At 48.5% G+C, this 14,489-nt stretch overlaps 14 non-coding genes across 14 annotated transcripts; all 14 read left to right on the plus strand.

Annotated features, from left to right (window-relative positions):
- Positions 1-91: 91 nt before the first annotated feature.
- Positions 92-210, plus strand: LOC120922220. The gene has a single exon (XR_005745126.1). It is a non-coding gene; the product is annotated as a 5S ribosomal RNA (ribosomal RNA).
- A 100-nt stretch (positions 211-310) lies between these two features.
- LOC120922221 lies at positions 311-429 on the plus strand. The gene has a single exon (XR_005745127.1). It is a non-coding gene; the product is annotated as a 5S ribosomal RNA (ribosomal RNA).
- A 100-nt stretch (positions 430-529) lies between these two features.
- Positions 530-648, plus strand: LOC120922222. The gene has a single exon (XR_005745128.1). It is a non-coding gene; the product is annotated as a 5S ribosomal RNA (ribosomal RNA).
- Positions 649-748: 100 nt separating this feature from the next.
- LOC120922223 lies at positions 749-867 on the plus strand. Its single transcript, XR_005745129.1, has one exon. It is a non-coding gene; the product is annotated as a 5S ribosomal RNA (ribosomal RNA).
- A 100-nt stretch (positions 868-967) lies between these two features.
- LOC120922224 lies at positions 968-1,086 on the plus strand. The gene has a single exon (XR_005745130.1). It is a non-coding gene; the product is annotated as a 5S ribosomal RNA (ribosomal RNA).
- Positions 1,087-1,186: 100 nt separating this feature from the next.
- On the plus strand, positions 1,187-1,305 carry LOC120922235. The gene has a single exon (XR_005745141.1). It is a non-coding gene; the product is annotated as a 5S ribosomal RNA (ribosomal RNA).
- A 100-nt stretch (positions 1,306-1,405) lies between these two features.
- Positions 1,406-1,524, plus strand: LOC120922225. Its single transcript, XR_005745131.1, has one exon. It is a non-coding gene; the product is annotated as a 5S ribosomal RNA (ribosomal RNA).
- Positions 1,525-7,884: 6,360 nt separating this feature from the next.
- Positions 7,885-8,003, plus strand: LOC120922431. The gene has a single exon (XR_005745332.1). It is a non-coding gene; the product is annotated as a 5S ribosomal RNA (ribosomal RNA).
- Positions 8,004-8,101: 98 nt separating this feature from the next.
- Positions 8,102-8,220, plus strand: LOC120922226. Its single transcript, XR_005745132.1, has one exon. It is a non-coding gene; the product is annotated as a 5S ribosomal RNA (ribosomal RNA).
- Positions 8,221-8,334: 114 nt separating this feature from the next.
- LOC120922227 lies at positions 8,335-8,453 on the plus strand. The gene has a single exon (XR_005745133.1). It is a non-coding gene; the product is annotated as a 5S ribosomal RNA (ribosomal RNA).
- A 99-nt stretch (positions 8,454-8,552) lies between these two features.
- LOC120922455 lies at positions 8,553-8,671 on the plus strand. Its single transcript, XR_005745355.1, has one exon. It is a non-coding gene; the product is annotated as a 5S ribosomal RNA (ribosomal RNA).
- A 98-nt stretch (positions 8,672-8,769) lies between these two features.
- Positions 8,770-8,888, plus strand: LOC120922228. The gene has a single exon (XR_005745134.1). It is a non-coding gene; the product is annotated as a 5S ribosomal RNA (ribosomal RNA).
- Positions 8,889-8,986: 98 nt separating this feature from the next.
- LOC120922458 lies at positions 8,987-9,105 on the plus strand. Its single transcript, XR_005745358.1, has one exon. It is a non-coding gene; the product is annotated as a 5S ribosomal RNA (ribosomal RNA).
- A 98-nt stretch (positions 9,106-9,203) lies between these two features.
- LOC120922444 lies at positions 9,204-9,322 on the plus strand. The gene has a single exon (XR_005745344.1). It is a non-coding gene; the product is annotated as a 5S ribosomal RNA (ribosomal RNA).
- The last annotated feature ends 5,167 nt before the right edge of the window (positions 9,323-14,489 follow it).

Consider the following 14,489-nt stretch of genomic DNA (forward strand, 5'->3'; position numbering starts at 1 on the left):
TAGTTGGTGTGGTGGAGTCCTTGAATCTTTTTTTTCCCCGAGTCTTTCTTCCATGCTATCTTCAAGAGAGTTAAGGACAGCCATGGTTATCGCCTACGGCCACATCACCCTGAAAGCGCCCGATCTCGTCTGATCTCGGAGGCTAAGCAGGGTCGGGCCTGGTTAGTACCTGGATGGGAGACCGCCTGGGAATACCAGGTGCTGTAGGCTTTTTTTTTTTAGTTGGTGTGGTGGAGTCCTTGAATCTTTTTTTTCCCCGAGTCTTTCTTCCATGCTATCTTCAAGAGAGTTAAGGACAGCCATGGTTATCGCCTACGGCCACATCACCCTGAAAGCGCCCGATCTCGTCTGATCTCGGAGGCTAAGCAGGGTCGGGCCTGGTTAGTACCTGGATGGGAGACCGCCTGGGAATACCAGGTGCTGTAGGCTTTTTTTTTTTAGTTGGTGTGGTGGAGTCCTTGAATCTTTTTTTTCCCCGAGTCTTTCTTCCATGCTATCTTCAAGAGAGTTAAGGACAGCCATGGTTATCGCCTACGGCCACATCACCCTGAAAGCGCCCGATCTCGTCTGATCTCGGAGGCTAAGCAGGGTCGGGCCTGGTTAGTACCTGGATGGGAGACCGCCTGGGAATACCAGGTGCTGTAGGCTTTTTTTTTTTAGTTGGTGTGGTGGAGTCCTTGAATCTTTTTTTTCCCCGAGTCTTTCTTCCATGCTATCTTCAAGAGAGTTAAGGACAGCCATGGTTATCGCCTACGGCCACATCACCCTGAAAGCGCCCGATCTCGTCTGATCTCGGAGGCTAAGCAGGGTCGGGCCTGGTTAGTACCTGGATGGGAGACCGCCTGGGAATACCAGGTGCTGTAGGCTTTTTTTTTTTAGTTGGTGTGGTGGAGTCCTTGAATCTTTTTTTTCCCCGAGTCTTTCTTCCATGCTATCTTCAAGAGAGTTAAGGACAGCCATGGTTATCGCCTACGGCCACATCACCCTGAAAGCGCCCGATCTCGTCTGATCTCGGAGGCTAAGCAGGGTCGGGCCTGGTTAGTACCTGGATGGGAGACCGCCTGGGAATACCAGGTGCTGTAGGCTTTTTTTTTTTAGTTGGTGTGGTGGAGTCCTTGAATCTTTTTTTTCCCCGAGTCTTTCTTCCATGCTATCTTCAAGAGAGTTAAGGACAGCCATGGTTATCGCCTACGGCCACATCACCCTGAACGCGCCCGATCTCGTCTGATCTCGGAGGCTAAGCAGGGTCGGGCCTGGTTAGTACCTGGATGGGAGACCGCCTGGGAATACCAGGTGCTGTAGGCTTTTTTTTTTTAGTTGGTGTGGTGGAGTCCTTGAATCTTTTTTTTCCCCGAGTCTTTCTTCCATGCTATCTTCAAGAGAGTTAAGGACAGCCATGGTTATCGCCTACGGCCACATCACCCTGAAAGCGCCCGATCTCGTCTGATCTCGGAGGCTAAGCAGGGTCGGGCCTGGTTAGTACCTGGATGGGAGACCGCCTGGGAATACCAGGTGCTGTAGGCTTTTTTTTTTTAGTTGGTGTGGTGGAGTCCTTGAATCTTTTTTTTCCCCGAGTCTTTCTTTTTTTTTTTTTTGCAAATATTTTTATTTGGATTTCCATCTTACAGATAGGAGGGGTAAAAACAACCCCAAAACAGTAGTCAATATGCAGTATACCAGAGCAGTACAACATAAACAAACATAAGTGATGACTTATACAGTAGCAATAAAGAGAAAAAAAAAAAAAAAAAAAAAAAAACACAAAAGTAAAACCCTCAGGAGTAGAAGCATGAAGCAAATACCCAACACTGAATGTTATACAGTATGTATCAGCCTAACCACATCCATAGCTAGCATAGCTACGGGACTTAATGGCTGTAGGTATAAAAGAGTCATGGAAGTCAAGGAGCTCCAAAAAGCCATGGTCGTATTACGGTGTTCAGGAAGTAGAGGGGTCAGATAGATCAGAGACCTTAAGGTGGCCTAACGAGTTGGTGAGGTCTCTTTTCAAGTACCAGTCGGTATAGCGAAATGGTCGCATGGCTTCTTGTAAGACTGTCCGAGTTAATGTGGCCACAATATAGGTACGCCATCTCGCAAAAAAGCGGGAAGTAGAGCGAAAGTTTAGCGTAATCGTGTCCAGCCTCTCCAAGTAAAAGAGTGAGAGCATGGTCCTTTTCACTGCTTCCAGCGAGGGTGGTGTTGGTGAAATCCAATGGGACATAATAGTCCTGCGAGCCACTAGGAGGCAGAGATGAGCCCATTGCGGAATAACGAGGGGCGCCAGTGCCGTTGTAGAGGATGCTAGTGGCGTGTAGTCAAACAGGCATAATAACCGATCCTTCGGGATCCTAGTATCATGGACTGTGCATATGTGGGCAATGACAGAGTCCCAGAATTTGGAGATGGCTGTACAGTCCCAAAGACGGTGTATCAACGTGGGGCGAGGTTGGGAGCACCAGGAGCATTGCGCTTGAGTTGGGTCCGCTTTATTAAAGCGAAACGGAAAATACGCTCTGTGTATAATCTTAAATTGTGTTTCACGCCATGTTTCCGATATAGTTAGTTTGCGAACATGTCTGTATCCCTCAAGGATTTTTTCCGGTAGATCGTCATCGTCAAATAGGGTGGACCATTTTCGGAATGGCGCAAGGTGGTATTTCTCCGTTTGGTGTTGAATAAGGTAGGAGTAAAGACTGGAGATGGAATAGTCGTTTCTCTTTAGTACAACATCAATGAAGGACTGCTGGAAAGGATCAGATTTAGGTCCATGACAAGACCTCAGATAGTCAATTAGTTGATGGTAAAAGAAGGAGTGCGACGGTGGTAATGAGAATTCACTCGACAGGGCCCCGAAGGACTTAAACTTAGCAGGTTCACCATGGTAGACAGAGGTTATTTTCGTTAGCCCTTTGATTTGCCAGTGATCAAATGCTTTGTGAAGAGTGGACGGAAGAAACATAGGGTTGCCCTGGATTGGTAGATAGCGTGAGATACTAGATGGAAGGCCCAACAGTTTCCGTACCTCCCTCCAAGCGATGACTGTATCTCTAATAAGTATACTTGACTTGAGGTGGGATGGTAGAGCATTATTATTGGAGTGAAGGATGGCTGAAAGGGTATGTGGGGCGGTCAGAGCACCCTCAAGTAAGATATTGCAATATTTTGACTTTCCACTCAGCCAGTCCATTCCCTGTCTAAGTAAGCATGAAAGATTATAAAACCGAATATTGGGTAGACCCGCCCCACCCTCAGACTTTGGGAGGCATAGTTTTTGCAGCGCAATGCGTGGCTTTTTGCGGGACCATATAAAAGTAGACAGAGCCCTATGGATTTTTTGCACATCAGAGTGTTTCAATAATAAAGGTATGGTCTGCATCGGATAAAGTAAGCGTGCAAATGACACCATTTTAAAAAGGTGGCATCTCCCAAAGAGTGAAAGGGGGAGGGCCGCCCATGCTTCTAGCTCCTTGACAATTTTTGAAATTAACGGAGGGTAATTAAGGACATACAAAGAAGATGGGTCACGGCCTATGCGTATGCCTAGGTATGTAATGTGTTGAGTTGCCATAGTAAATGGAGATAGAGGTCTCCATCTAGGAGATAATCGTGGGTTGAGTGCCAGAATTTCGCTTTTGTCAAAATTTATACGTAAGCCAGAGCATAGTCGGAAGGCCGCAAAGTGATCTCGGAGTCTGTCAAAGTCTGTGAGGGGGTCAGTGGAGAATAGGAGTATGTCATCTGCAAATAGGGCAGAGCGAAGAACTTGGTTACCCACGGGGACGCCACTGATCCCTTCATGGGAGTTGAGTAATCTCGACAAGGGCTCAATGGCAAAATTAAAAAGTAGGGGGGACAGGGGGCATCCCTGCCTTGTCCCTTTTGTTAGGGGTATCGAGTTCGAGACAAAATCAGGGGTAACAAGACGCGCAGTTGGTGATGCGTACATTTGTTGCAAAAATCGCATGATCGGGCCCGAAAAACCGAACCGTTCCATTACTTTGAACAACCAAGACAGACTAACGTTGTCAAAGGCTTTTTCGGCATCTAATGAAATAATAGCGACGTCGCGATCGGGGTGCGTTTTAGCGTATTCCAGTGCCAGCAAAACCTTACGGATGTTTAGAGTCGCCGAGCGTCCCGGGACAAAGCCAGATTGAGCCGAGTGTAACAAAGAAGGGAGCAGCGGAGCCAAGCGTGACGCAATAATTTTGGAAAGAATTTTGACGTCCACGTTAATTAGGGAAATTGGGCGGTAGGAGCCTGGCAATAAGGGATCCTTTCCCTTCTTAGATAGCAGTTTTATGTGCGCCTGCGTACCAGTAGGAAGGTAGGGGCCCCCCTCCCACATGGCTGCATATACCCGTTGTAGGGTGTCCGGAACAAAGTCCTTAGTCAATTTAAAAAATTCAGCTGTGTAGCCGTCTGGACCTGGGGCCTTAGCAGATGCCATGTTTTTGATTGTGCGCCGGATATCATCAGAGGTGATAGGGGCGTTAATCTCCTCTAGTTGTGCAATTTTAAGCTTGGGCAGACGGATCTTAGCCAGGAGAGCTTCCGCAGCCACATTGTCCGTCTGGTCAGCTGCATAGAGTTTTGTGTAGTAATCCTCAAGCAAGTTACTAATTTCAGCAGGCGAGGTGACCAGAGAGCCAGTCGTATCTTTCAGGGAGGAAATATGAGTAGGTCTTCTTGGCCCCGAGCACAACTTGGCTAGTAACTTGCCTGCTTTGTTGCCGTATCTGTGATAATGCAGATTAACGTATGACATTTTAGCAGCTTCTTGCTGTTCCGCCCAAAGGTCAAACGTACGCTTAGCCTGACGCCACTCTTGTATATTATTGGGGGTGCGACTTAGAGTTAGGCGTTCGTGTGTCAAACGTAGAGCCTCACTCGCCCGTTCGTATTGCTGCCTGGCATGTCTTTTAAATTGAGTGGTATACGAGATAATCTTCCCTCTCAGGAAAGCTTTGCCAGCTTCCCAGAAGAGGTTCGGATTGGTGATGTGTTCCCCGTTAGTTGAGGTGTAGTCGTTCCATGCTTCACGAAGCATGTGGCCGAAGTCATCATTGTCAGCTAGATATGAAGGAAATCGCCATGTGGGCGAGGGGGAAGAGGGTGTAGCCTGTGCCATATGTATAATAATGGGGCTGTGATCTGAAATTCTGGCATCCGCAATCTCCGAATCGCACAAAGTAGTCGTTAATGCAGGGGAGGCAAAAAAGTAGTCGATGCGGGAAAACGAGTTGTGCGGGGGCGAAAAGAAGGTGTACTCCTGATCCGTCGGGTGCATCAGACGCCACATATCTACATACCGCATGGAGGCAATAGATCGCGCTAGTGGAGTCGAGTCGGTCATCGGGGAGGGGGAATCGTGCGGTCCGCGTGCCACTTTACTCGTGCGGTCGGCCAGTGTGGACATGACGGAATTGAAGTCCCCTCCTACCAGGTGAAGGGTTTCAGGGGCAGTAAGTATCCATTGTACCATATCTTGGAAAAAGGAGGAGTCCGGGGCGTTAGGGGCATAAATATTGGTGATGGCAACTTGTTTGGTTCCTAAAGTCAAGTGTACAGTCAGCTTGCGGCCTGTCGAGTCTGCTCTGACCTCCCTAACAGTGTGTCGCAGGTTCTTGTGCAGCAAGATAGCCACTCCAGCCTTACGGCCTATAGCCGGTGAGGCATACACCGAGCCTACCCATAGTTTACGGAGACGTGTTAGATCATTTGCGGACAGGTGTGTCTCCTGTAACAGAGCCACGTCCGCCCGGAGACGCTTCAAATGCCTAAGGATGGACATACGTTTGCATGGAGAACGAAGCCCCTTAACATTCCATGAGACAAACCTCAGGTGACTCCCACTGGCTGACGAGGCCATGTCTGAGGTAAAATGGTATATTGAGGCGGGGGCTTGCCAAGAGGCACCCCTGAAGGCAGGGCATCTTCAGCACGAGAGTCACCAAAGTGTCTCAGGTCTCCTGAGGGTAGAAACGCAATACAAATAGGAATAAACAGTAAACAGTCATCATAAGTACCTAAAAAAAGAAATAACAGAGCAACATTTAGGTGTAAAGAACACCCATCACACGATAAACACTTCACTTTTTTCCACATGAGGTTCCACTACCTAGTTAGGCTCCCGCTACTCATCAGCACCTCTCCTGATGTCGGTAAATAAGCTACAGGGAGGGGGAGGGCACCACGTAGGCAAAGTATACAGGGGTCCATGAAGCGGGCATAGCGACTCCAGACAGAGGCGCATGCATTAGCGGACGAATGGTCAGCTCTTGTGCGTGAGCAGAAATGGACCGATCAGTAGCTGGAGCCTCTACAGCGCACTTTTTTGTTTGTTTTTTGTGAGAGCTAAAGAACAGCGCCATTATAACAGGAACATAGTCAGGTAACCACTAAACAGGATCAGGCACAGCGTTCAAATATTTTCAAGGTCCTCTATCGCAACATAGGGTTCAGTCGGACCGAAAGACAAAATAATAATAATAAAAAAAAAAAGGAAAAACAAGGGCAGACTAGACCAGCAATAAAAGGACTAAAGAAAGGAAAGGGGGACCATATTACCCGTTTCCAGTGCGAGTCCGATAAAGAAAAAAAAAAAAGGGTTTCATCGTGGGCTGTCAGCGACCGCCAGATCTGTCCTCCTTCTGCGTGACGCGGATGCGTTTGTAAGGGGGCTTAGTCGGGCTACTTTGTTTATGCAGTGTAGATGAAGAAGGAGCCTGTGGAGAGGATGAATTTTCTGCAGAGTTGGCGAGATCCATATCCGTTCCCAGGGTGTTGACGTAACTTTCTGCTTCGTCAGGTGTGGCAAAGGTGAGTTGTTCCCCGTCTTGGGTTTGGACACGAAGGAGTGCCGGGTAGGCCAACGAGAACCGGATTTGGGCATTGTGAAGAGTGGTACAGATCGCAGAGAAGGCCTTGCGCTGTTTCATTACCTCCACGGAGTAGTCCGCAAAAAGCAGTAATCGCGCTCCATCTACAGACAGCGTGCGTGTGCGGCGAAACTTTTGCATAATGGCCGCCTTGTCAGCATAATTGAGGTATTTTACTATGACGTGGCGTGGTTTGACATGACTTTCAGAGTATTGCCCGATGCGATGCGCCCTTTCAATGGTGCAGGGTATGCGGAGACCTAATTGTTCAGGAATTATTTTCGCGCAAATATTCGTGAGTTGAGTGGCGGAAACCGACTCAGGGAGTCCAATAATGCGCAAATTATTTCTTCTCGAGCGATTTTCCAAATCGTCGAGTTTGCGCCAGATGTCCCTATGTGCGACATCAATGCGTGCCAGCATAGCTGAGGCAGCTGAGGAGTCATCCTCTAGCGAAGAGATCCTGTCTTCTGCATGTGCGAGTCTTTGTGCCTGTGCCTGCACTTCAATATGGAGCTGTTCCAGCCCTCTGTGTACTGCAGCATCCACAGTGGCAGTGAGCGTGGGGCCCAGCAAAGCCACCACTGCTTGCGCTATACCAGCTGGGGAAGCAGGGTCTATAGCTGCTGGTGGCATAGGAGCCGTGAGGGGCTGCAGTTGTGGCTGTGTCTGTAACTGATCAGGCGCCGATAGCAGCTCTGCCTGCGTGCGAGTGGCGGCCATCTTGCCTGCATCAGCCGTCGGCTCTCCCGCTGTGTGGGTCGCGGCGGCTGCCACTCGAGCATACGATCGCTCCACAAAGCGATCCATCTGAGCCCAGGATGTGGCGGGGGCGGAGGGGGGGTCTCCCCGAAGCTGTAGCTGGGTGAATCGGCCGGGTTTGAGAGGAGCGCGGCGGGAGCTGAGGGAATCTACCTCTTCCTCATGTGGCGCCGGAACCGGAAGTCTGAGTCTTTCTTACATGCTATCTTCAAGAGAGTTAAGGACAGCCATGGTTATCGCCTACGGCCACATCACCCTGAAAGCGCCCGATCTCGTCTGATCTCGGAGGCTAAGCAGGGACGGGCCTGGTTAGTACCTGGATGGGAGACCGCCTGGGAATACCAGGTGCTGTAGGCTTTTTTTTTTAGTTGGTGTGGTGGAGTCCTTGAATCTTTTTTTTCCCGAGTCTTTCTTCCATGCTATCTTCAAGAGAGTTAAGGACAGCCATGGTTATCGCCTACGGCCACATCACCCTGAAAGCGCCCGATCTCGTCTGATCTCGGAGGCTAAGCAGGGTCGGGCCTGGTTAGTACCTGGATGGGAGACCGCCTGGGAATACCAGGTGCTGTAGGCTTTTTTTTTTTTGATGGTGTGGTGGAGTCCTTGAATCTTTTTTTTTTTTTTTTTTTTTTCCCCGAGTCTTTCTTCCATGCTATCTTCAAGAGAGTTAAGGACAGCCATGGTTATCGCCTACGGCCACATCACCCTGAAAGCGCCCGATCTCGTCTGATCTCGGAGGCTAAGCAGGGTCGGGCCTGGTTAGTACCTGGATGGGAGACCGCCTGGGAATACCAGGTGCTGTAGGCTTTTTTTTTTTAGTTGGTGTGGTGGAGTCCTTGAATCTTTTTTTTCCCGAGTCTTTCTTCCATGCTATCTTCAAGAGAGTTAAGGACAGCCATAGTTATCGCCTTCGTCCACATCACCCTGAAAGCGCCCGATCTCGTCTGATCTCGGAGGCTAAGCAGGGTCGGGCCTGGTTAGTACCTGGATGGGAGACCGCCTGGGAATACCAGGTGCTGTAGGCTTTTTTTTTTAGTTGGTGTGGTGGAGTCCTTGAATCTTTTTTTCCCCGAGTCTTTCTTCCATGCTATCTTCAAGAGAGTTAAGGACAGCCATGGTTATCGCCTACGGCCACATCACCCTGAAAGCGCCCGATCTCGTCTGATCTCGGAGGCTAAGCAGGGTCGGGCCTGGTTAGTACCTGGATGGGAGACCGCCTGGGAATACCAGGTGCTGTAGGCTTTTTTTTTTAGTTGGTGTGGTGGAGTCCTTGAATCTTTTTTTTCCCGAGTCTTTCTTCCATGCTATCTTCAAGAGAGTTAAGGACAGCCATGGTTATCGCCTACGGCCACATCACCCTGAAAGCGCCCGATCTTGTCTGATCTCGGAGGCTAAGCAGGGTCGGGCCTGGTTAGTACCTGGATGGGAGACCGCCTGGGAATACCAGGTGCTGTAGTTTTTTTTTTTTAGTTGGTGTGGTGGAGTCCTTGAATCTTTTTTTTCCCGAGTCTTTCTTACATGCTATCTTCAAGAGAGTTAAGGGCAGCCATGGTTATCGCCTACGGCCACATCACCCTGAAAGCGCCCGATCTTGTCTGATCTCGGAGGCTAAGCAGGGTCGGGCCTGGTTAGTACCTGGATGGGAGACCGCCTGGGAATACCAGGTGCTGTAGGCTTTTTTTTTTTTAGTTGGTGTGGTGGAGTCCTTGAATCTTTTTTTTCCCGAGTCTTTCTTTTTTTTTTTTTTGCAAATATTTTTATTTGGATTTCCATCTTACAGATAGGAGGGGTAAAAACAACCCCAAAACAGTAGTCAATATGCAGTATACCAGAGCAGTACAACATAAACAAACATAAGTGATGACTTATACAGTAGCAATAAAGAGAAAAAAAAAAAAAAAAAAAAAAAACACAAAAGTAAAACCCTCAGGAGTAGAAGCATGAAGCAAATACCCAACACTGAATGTTATACAGTATGTATCAGCCTAACCACATCCATAGCTAGCATAGCTACGGGACTTAATGGCTGTAGGTATAAAAGAGTCATGGAAGTCAAGGAGCTCCAAAAAGCCATGGTCGTATTACGGTGTTCAGGAAGTAGAGGGGTCAGATAGATCAGAGACCTTAAGGTGGCCTAACGAGTTGGTGAGGTCTCTTTTCAAGTACCAGTCGGTATAGCGAAATGGTCGCATGGCTTCTTGTAAGACTGTCCGAGTTAATGTGGCCACAATATAGGTACGCCATCTCGCAAAAAAGCGGGAAGTAGAGCGAAAGTTTAGCGTAATCGTGTCCAGCCTCTCCAAGTAAAAGAGTGAGAGCATGGTCCTTTTCACTGCTTCCAGCGAGGGTGGTGTTGGTGAAATCCAATGGGACATAATAGTCCTGCGAGCCACTAGGAGGCAGAGATGAGCCCATTGCGGAATAACGAGGGGCGCCAGTGCCGTTGTAGAGGATGCTAGTGGCGTGTAGTCAAACAGGCATAATAACCGATCCTTCGGGATCCTAGTATCATGGACTGTGCATATGTGGGCAATGACAGAGTCCCAGAATTTGGAGATGGCTGTACAGTCCCAAAGACGGTGTATCAACGTGGGGCGAGGTTGGGAGCACCAGGAGCATTGCGCTTGAGTTGGGTCCGCTTTATTAAAGCGAAACGGAAAATACGCTCTGTGTATAATCTTAAATTGTGTTTCACGCCATGTTTCCGATATAGTTAGTTTGCGAACATGTCTGTATCCCTCAAGGATTTTTTCCGGTAGATCGTCATCGTCAAATAGGGTGGACCATTTTCGGAATGGCGCAAGGTGGTATTTCTCCGTTTGGTGTTGAATAAGGTAGGAGTAAAGACTGGAGATGGAATAGTCGTTTCTCTTTAGTACAACATCAATGAAGGACTGCTGGAAAGGATCAGATTTAGGTCCATGACAAGACCTCAGATAGTCAATTAGTTGATGGTAAAAGAAGGAGTGCGACGGTGGTAATGAGAATTCACTCGACAGGGCCCCGAAGGACTTAAACTTAGCAGGTTCACCATGGTAGACAGAGGTTATTTTCGTTAGCCCTTTGATTTGCCAGTGATCAAATGCTTTGTGAAGAGTGGACGGAAGAAACATAGGGTTGCCCTGGATTGGTAGATAGCGTGAGATACTAGATGGAAGGCCCAACAGTTTCCGTACCTCCCTCCAAGCGATGACTGTATCTCTAATAAGTATACTTGACTTGAGGTGGGATGGTAGAGCATTATTATTGGAGTGAAGGATGGCTGAAAGGGTATGTGGGGCGGTCAGAGCACCCTCAAGTAAGATATTGCAATATTTTGACTTTCCACTCAGCCAGTCCATTCCCTGTCTAAGTAAGCATGAAAGATTATAAAACCGAATATTGGGTAGACCCGCCCCACCCTCAGACTTTGGGAGGCATAGTTTTTGCAGCGCAATGCGTGGCTTTTTGCGGGACCATATAAAAGTAGACAGAGCCCTATGGATTTTTTGCACATCAGAGTGTTTCAATAATAAAGGTATGGTCTGCATCGGATAAAGTAAGCGTGCAAATGACACCATTTTAAAAAGGTGGCATCTCCCAAAGAGTGAAAGGGGGAGGGCCGCCCATGCTTCTAGCTCCTTGACAATTTTTGAAATTAACGGAGGGTAATTAAGGACATACAAAGAAGATGGGTCACGGCCTATGCGTATGCCTAGGTATGTAATGTGTTGAGTTGCCATAGTAAATGGAGATAGAGGTCTCCATCTAGGAGATAATCGTGGGTTGAGTGCCAGAATTTCGCTTTTGTCAAAATTTATACGTAAGCCAGAGCATAGTCGGAAGGCCGCAAAGTGATCTCGGAGTCTGTCAAAGTCTGTGAGGGGGTCAGTGGAGAATAGGAGTATGTCATCTGCAAATAGGGCAGAGCGAAGAACTTGGTTACCCACGGGGACGCCACTGATCCCTTCATGGGAGTTGAGTAATCTCGACAAGGGCTCAATGGCAAAATTAAAAAGTAGGGGGGACAGGGGGCATCCCTGCCTTGTCCCTTTTGTTAGGGGTATCGAGTTCGAGACAAAATCAGGGGTAACAAGACGCGCAGTTGGTGATGCGTACATTTGTTGCAAAAATCGCATGATCGGGCCCGAAAAACCGAACCGTTCCATTACTTTGAACAACCAAGACAGACTAACGTTGTCAAAGGCTTTTTCGGCATCTAATGAAATAATAGCGACGTCGCGATCGGGGTGCGTTTTAGCGTATTCCAGTGCCAGCAAAACCTTACGGATGTTTAGAGTCGCCGAGCGTCCCGGGACAAAGCCAGATTGAGCCGAGTGTAACAAAGAAGGGAGCAGCGGAGCCAAGCGTGACGCAATAATTTTGGAAAGAATTTTGACGTCCACGTTAATTAGGGAAATTGGGCGGTAGGAGCCTGGCAATAAGGGATCCTTTCCCTTCTTAGATAGCAGTTTTATGTGCGCCTGCGTACCAGTAGGAAGGTAGGGGCCCCCCTCCCACATGGCTGCATATACCCGTTGTAGGGTGTCCGGAACAAAGTCCTTAGTCAATTTAAAAAATTCAGCTGTGTAGCCGTCTGGACCTGGGGCCTTAGCAGATGCCATGTTTTTGATTGTGCGCCGGATATCATCAGAGGTGATAGGGGCGTTAATCTCCTCTAGTTGTGCAATTTTAAGCTTGGGCAGACGGATCTTAGCCAGGAGAGCTTCCGCAGCCACATTGTCCGTCTGGTCAGCTGCATAGAGTTTTGTGTAGTAATCCTCAAGCAAGTTACTAATTTCAGCAGGCGAGGTGACCAGAGAGCCAGTCGTATCTTTCAGGGAGGAAATATGAGTAGGTCTTCTTGGCCCCGAGCACAACTTGGCTAGTAACTTGCCTGCTTTGTTGCCGTATCTGTGATAATGCAGATTAACGTATGACATTTTAGCAGCTTCTTGCTGTTCCGCCCAAAGGTCAAACGTACGCTTAGCCTGACGCCACTCTTGTATATTATTGGGGGTGCGACTTAGAGTTAGGCGTTCGTGTGTCAAACGTAGAGCCTCACTCGCCCGTTCGTATTGCTGCCTGGCATGTCTTTTAAATTGAGTGGTATACGAGATAATCTTCCCTCTCAGGAAAGCTTTGCCAGCTTCCCAGAAGAGGTTCGGATTGGTGATGTGTTCCCCGTTAGTTGAGGTGTAGTCGTTCCATGCTTCACGAAGCATGTGGCCGAAGTCATCATTGTCAGCTAGATATGAAGGAAATCGCCATGTGGGCGAGGGGGAAGAGGGTGTAGCCTGTGCCATATGTATAATAATGGGGCTGTGATCTGAAATTCTGGCATCCGCAATCTCCGAATCGCACAAAGTAGTCGTTAATGCAGGGGAGGCAAAAAAGTAGTCGATGCGGGAAAACGAGTTGTGCGGGGGCGAAAAGAAGGTGTACTCCTGATCCGTCGGGTGCATCAGACGCCACATATCTACATACCGCATGGAGGCAATAGATCGCGCTAGTGGAGTCGAGTCGGTCATCGGGGAGGGGGAATCGTGCGGTCCGCGTGCCACTTTACTCGTGCGGTCGGCCAGTGTGGACATGACGGAATTGAAGTCCCCTCCTACCAGGTGAAGGGTTTCAGGGGCAGTAAGTATCCATTGTACCATATCTTGGAAAAAGGAGGAGTCCGGGGCGTTAGGGGCATAAATATTGGTGATGGCAACTTGTTTGGTTCCTAAAGTCAAGTGTACAGTCAGCTTGCGGCCTGTCGAGTCTGCTCTGACCTCCCTAACAGTGTGTCGCAGGTTCTTGTGCAGCAAGATAGCCACTCCAGCCTTACGGCCTATAGCCGGTGAGGCATACACCGAGCCTACCCATAGTTTACGGAGACGTGTTAGATCATTTGCGGACAGGTGTGTCTCCTGTAACAGAGCCACGTCCGCCCGGAGACGCTTCAAATGCCTAAGGATGGACATACGTTTGCATGGAGAACGAAGCCCCTTAACATTCCATGAGACAAACCTCAGGTGACTCCCACTGGCTGACGAGGCCATGTCTGAGGTAAAATGGTATATTGAGGCGGGGGCTTGCCAAGAGGCACCCCTGAAGGCAGGGCATCTTCAGCACGAGAGTCACCAAAGTGTCTCAGGTCTCCTGAGGGTAGAAACGCAATACAAATAGGAATAAACAGTAAACAGTCATCATAAGTACCTAAAAAAAGAAATAACAGAGCAACATTTAGGTGTAAAGAACACCCATCACACGATAAACACTTCACTTTTTTCCACATGAGGTTCCACTACCTAGTTAGGCTCCCGCTACTCATCAGCACCTCTCCTGATGCCGGTAAATAAGCTACAGGGAGGGGGAGGGCACCACGTAGGCAAAGTATACAGGGGTCCATGAAGCGGGCATAGCGACTCCAGACAGAGGCGCATGCATTAGCGGACGAATGGTCAGCTCTTGTGCGTGAGCAGAAATGGACCGATCAGTAGCTGGAGCCTCTACAGCGCACTTTTTTGTTTGTTTTTTGTGAGAGCTAAAGAACAGCGCCATTATAACAGGAACATAGTCAGGTAACCACTAAACAGGATCAGGCACAGCGTTCAAATATTTTCAAGGTCCTCTATCGCAACATAGGGTTCAGTCGGACCGAAAGACAAAATAATAATAATAAAAAAAAAAAGGAAAAACAAGGGCAGACTAGACCAGGAATAAAAGGACTAAAGAAAGGAAAGGGGGACCATATTACCCGTTTCCAGTGCGAGTCCGATAAAGAAAAAAAAAAAAGGGTTTCATCGTGGGCTGTCAGCGACCGCCAGATCTGTCCTCCTTCTGCGTGACGCGGATGCGTTTGTAAGGGGGCTTAGT

This window comes from Rana temporaria, unplaced genomic scaffold (assembly GCF_905171775.1).
Source record: "Rana temporaria unplaced genomic scaffold, aRanTem1.1, whole genome shotgun sequence".
Lineage (NCBI taxonomy): Eukaryota > Metazoa > Chordata > Amphibia > Anura > Ranidae > Rana > Rana temporaria.